Genomic DNA, 4,989 nt, shown 5'->3' with positions numbered 1-4,989 from the left:
CTGCCCCCGCGCCACGCAGCCAGAGGAGCCAGTGAAGCACAGCAGAGGAGGTGACAACACTGTGAAAGGTGACGTCTCTGGTCAGAGTCAGCCCAATGGGACACGAGGCAGCCCTCCCAGCCCAGGGGAGAGATGCAAAGTGATCAAGAGGACAAACAAGAGCTGCAGGAGTCCCTGCGGAGGACAGCACGGTGCTCAGCCGGGGGTCACCGAGATGCCCTTTGGTGAACTTTCATAGAGAGCTCAAACACTCAGGTTGCAAACGCCCGCAGGAGGAACACGCCACGCGGCTCCGGTGTCCTGGCAGGCACAGGAAAAGCTGCCGAGGCGCGAGGGATGCCGACCCATCCCTCTCCTTCCTTTGCACAGGACAAGCTGTCCTGAGCAGAAACCACCCAGTCAGTCCAGGCTCCAACTGGAGAAAGCCCAGGAGGGGCGGATGGCCATCACCCAGGCGTCCTGCCCTCGGAGGCAGCAGTGCCAAGGAGCTCGGTTTGTTGGCTCTTCTGCTTTCTTACTGCCTTTACCGCATGGCCACAGCTCCACATTTCGCGGTATCTGCACTTTGCGGTGCAGCAGCTGGGTGCAAAAATACATCACGCCGTCACCTCCAGCCCCACGTGGGCCAAGGTCTGCCTGCGTGGGAACACCCGCAACCCAGGGCTGGGTGACATCCCAGGCTTCACCCCCACCCACAGCAGAAACACCCAGGAGCTGCTCCGTGGGCATCTCCATCATGTTCCCACCACACACGCAGTGAAACGCACCCAGCCCCAAAGCTGCTTGAACGCTGGATGTCCCAGAAAGCAGAAGGGAGCACGTCCATGTACGTGCCTTTAGAGACCACGAATCTTTTACTGTGTTCCTACCCACCTGCAAGCTGCTCAGGCCATGGCAAACATCGATTATAAAGCAGTGGACTTAAGAGAACTTTTGAACGTCACCACCATCAGCAGGGACGTCTCATGTAGAACCCATGCCCGCAGCTCTCCCGTCGGCTGCGAGGCAGAAGGAGGCATCTGAGCGCTTCCAGTAAGCTTGAGGAACTGCTCCGCCAAAAGAGGAAATAACAGATTCCTCCGGGCTGCTCCTGCGGCCACCGGCTCCCGGCGCACGCTGCGCACAGCAGCTGCGGGGCAGCACAGGCACGGGAGAGGCAGCGGTTCTCAAAATCCGACTATCATTTTTTCACTGCTCAGCTCTGAATCTCCAAGTCTTTGGGGTTTTTTTTTTCCTGCAACTAAAGCATCCCCTGTCAAAGCAAGAGGAAAATTGAGCAAGACTCATACCAGGAAGAAAATGCTCCTGGGATCGAGAACAATTGGCTTGCACCGGAGGCGAGCGCACCCCCATCCTCCCAGAAACAGCGGTGCCTGTGGTCCGAGAAGAAGGTGGGCACCTATTCCTCCTTCAGATCATCTCTGCTCCTGAACCTTCCCCAGCACCGTGGGGATCCATCCCTCCCTGCCTGCAAAGAGCCGTGACACACCCCGAAGGCTCCAACCCTGCGTAGAACAGCCCCAAAGCTCTTCTCAACCACGGCTGGTTCTCAGGTGGCCCAAACCACAGTGCCGTGCAAAGGGGACAAGAGCTCTTTGGGAAGCCATGGAGGAAACCACAGGCTGCACAGCAGTTCTCAGCATCAGCCCCGGCACAGAGGCAGCGCTTCCAGGCACCTGCCCGCTCCTGCTGGGTGTCCTAAGGCACCCATCACGCACCCTTGCTCCCATGTGATAAATTCCAAAAACTCCAAAGAGCGAGCCACAAAAGGGATCAGTTAAATCCTCTACTTCTCTTGGGGAAAATATCTGGGTAAAAAAAAAAAAAAAAAGTCGGAAACTTGGCTACACTGTTCTGGAAACCCACAAAAATTCTGCAAAGCGGTCGGGTGTGTTTTAAGTGATTTCAGAGAAGAGGATTTGATGGCATATCAGGAAAGAAAAGTTTGCCAGTAAGTGGAGGCTCATTAAAAGCAGCTCGTTAAAAGAAAAAAAATACAAATCTAATTATAGCTGAAATACAGTGGAGAATTAATCTCTGCTCTCTGTGGCGGAACACTGCACGGCCGTGAAAGGGCCAGAGGCAGGGATGCAGCAGGTCTGCAGGCAGCACACCTGAGCGCAGCAGGCTCAGCCCGCGACAGCTACCCCTGGGAGCTGTGGGAAATGGCAAAGCAAAATAGGTCAGGGTTCCCAGACACGGACAAAACGGATTTCTTAAAGGTCTGCCACAAAAGCTCGGCTGGGACTGTGACCTTTACAGGGAGAAACGCAGGATGAGAGATGAGTCTTGACGGCTCCACACTCTCTCCCAGCAGCGGCTGCCTGAAAGCCCTCTCCTCGCCCCAAAGGACAGCGCAGCCATGCTGAAGGGATGCAGGATGCCATCGTTAGCCACAGCCCTGGCTCCTACAGCATCCGCAGGTCAATTTATTTCTAAGCGAAGGAGGTGCCCTTTCCCGTTCAGAGTCCCTTTGGCCAGACCACGCACTGCAGAGGGGCCGTTGGAGCCCGCGGCGCTGGCAGGAGGGTGGGTGACATTTCAGGAAGACCCCATCCCTGCAGGTACCAGCCCCCGCGGTGAAGGGACCTGCCTGATGAAGCCAAGGTCGTTAGACACGCACGCAGCAGGCATGCTGCCGGGTGTTGGGCACCCATCAGCCGGGTACCACGGTGCTCCACCTGCCCAGGGAGAGGAGAGGGCTTCCAGCCTCAGGGCATCTCTGAACACCGCTTCCAAAGAACCGAGGGGAGAAGGGAGGAAACTCAGCCAGGAGATGGATGGAAGGGGAAACCCTGGAGCTCTTCCATCCGGCCAGCTCCACCTCCATCACCAGGTGGGAGTGTTGTACTCCCGCAGAGCCCTTCGGCGAGCTCGGAGCCCAGCGAGGCTCAGGCACCACTGCGCAGCACAGCCCAGCAATTTCTCCTTCAGATCCCCAGTACCGCTGCCAGGAATAAATGCATAAGGATTATCCTTCCCTGGCAGGAAGAGGGGGAGAGAGAGGACTCAGCGAGAGATTTGAGCGCATATGGCACATGAATGAGCGGGGGACGGCTGATGGAGGTGGCTTTCTGCCAGGGGCACGCAGGGTTTGGGGAAGGTTTCTCTGCTTGCTGAAGACATTTTTTGCTTCTTGTAAAGTCCAGGCAGAGCCTTCCTTGCCATTTGTGGAACAACCCAAAAAAAAAAAAAAAAGAGATGGTGGATTGGGGTTGGCTGGGAATTTTTTTTTGCTCAGCATTTCCATACAAATGTATTTAATTACCCTAAGAAGGCCTCCCAAAGACAGAGGGGAAAAGCATCAGGATATTCCGGCTGAGTACAATTCCTCCCCTGCTCCGCCTCCCGTCCCTGCAGGAGCTGTATCTGTTTCAGGCTGATTGCTTTCCCTCGCTCGGCTTCTCCCGCACTGACAGCTCCGATGCACAGATGGACAAATCATTCCCGGAGCATCTCAGACAGGACACACACACATCCCCCCTCGAAAACACTTCCTCCCAGATGTGCCAGCTCTGGGAGACTGGAGGGGAAGGATCCCACTGCAGGGGAAAGGAGGCCGTGTTGGGGATGGGGGCGGGGGGGAGTGGATTTGCTACCAAATGACTTAGCCATTATATGCCAAAAAAAACCCCCAAAAAACAACCCCCTAAAAAAAAAAAAAAACTGAGAGGAGGGGATGTTTTTTCTGCCAACAGCCACTTTCACCTTCTTCCCCACTCAACAGAGCATTTTTGTGGGGAGGAAGAATCGTAAAATTCATTCCAAGGGAAGAAATAAAGCAACCAAGCAGCCAACAATAAAAAACCCATTTCCTTACGGAAGGACAGCTTGATTTTAACGGCAAGGAACATATGCTGCTCCTGTCAACTTCAATAGCAGCTCCTCAACATCTCTGAAAAAAGTCAGGCAGAGTTGTCAGCCCCTTCGGGTGCCGTGAGCGGGACCTTCGCCGCCGTGCCGGGCACATGTCCCCCCATCTCCAGAGTGGGAGATGACCACGGTTTGCATCTCCTTCCTCAAATGTGAGTTAAAAACATGGACCAGCAGCCAGACTGGCAAGTGCGAGAGGACACCAACATTTTGTCATCGCTTCCTCGGAGGGAGAGGGGAAGGGGTGGCTTCACCCAGCTCCCACCAACCCGACAAGAGGAACCTCCGCGGTTTCCATCCCTCCAGATGTTCCTCCAGTCCCTGCCAGCCTGTCCCCCACTTCCGCGCACCCCCAGCACAGCTGCTGCTGTCCCTTCTTGGTTCCCTCTCCATAGAAGCACTCTGATACCTCTGCAGATAAAACGCAACACACACACACAAAAAGATACTTTGCATTAATTATAGCATATAGTTTGAAAACAAAACCAGAAGATCCTGCTTTGTCTTGGAGGAAAGAAAGGGAGAGTGTCTGACATGGGAAAATACAGATCTGACGGGGAGGAAAGCCAACTGCATGCTCATCCTCAAGGGGCAGTGGCCCCATCTGACAGCCCAAGGAGAGGTTTGCTCCATTCCCAAATTCCTGCCGTGCAGCCCTCGGGAGAGTTTGTTCCTCTTGGACAGTTTGGGACTAGCAGTCGTCAGGGAGTTTAGAAACTGGCCCCAAGCAAAGGAAAAAAACAACTGGTAAGAGAGAGGCAGAGAGACGTGATTTGCTTTAGGAAGTGAAAGCCTTTAAGTCTGCGGGGTTTGTCACAGACGTCCCCCAAGGTTTTGTCGTATTAATCTCTTAATGGGTTTATGGTAATTGTATACATGGCAACATGGAGTGGGCAATCCTTCTGCTGGGGGGGTAAAGCACTAACCAAGAAGATCAGGTTCAAATCCCTGGCTCAGGCAGAGCCCTGAGCAGAGCTGGACCAGACACTGCCCATGGCTGTGGAGCTGCACAGCCCAGAGAAGGGGCTGGATGCACAGGATGGGCCATCAGGACATCGCAGCAATGTCTGAAACAGCCCAGAACTACAACAGCAGCAGCAACAGCATTAGGGACAG

The 4,989-nt window shown here is 54.6% G+C and overlaps 1 protein-coding gene across 1 annotated transcript in view; it reads right to left on the bottom strand.

Moving 5' to 3' along the window:
* LOC104466157 (nuclear receptor corepressor 2-like) overlaps positions 1–4,989 on the bottom strand; it is a gene marked incomplete at its 3' end in the record, with an annotated part of 47,529 nt that overhangs the window by 585 nt on the left and 41,955 nt on the right. The window lies entirely within an intron of this gene.

The sequence above is a fragment of the Pterocles gutturalis genome, unplaced genomic scaffold (assembly GCF_000699245.1).
Source record: "Pterocles gutturalis isolate BGI_N339 unplaced genomic scaffold, ASM69924v1 scaffold7699, whole genome shotgun sequence".
Taxonomy (NCBI): Eukaryota; Metazoa; Chordata; class Aves; order Pterocliformes; family Pteroclidae; genus Pterocles; species Pterocles gutturalis.
This window is presented reverse-complemented; position numbering and strand designations above follow the sequence as displayed.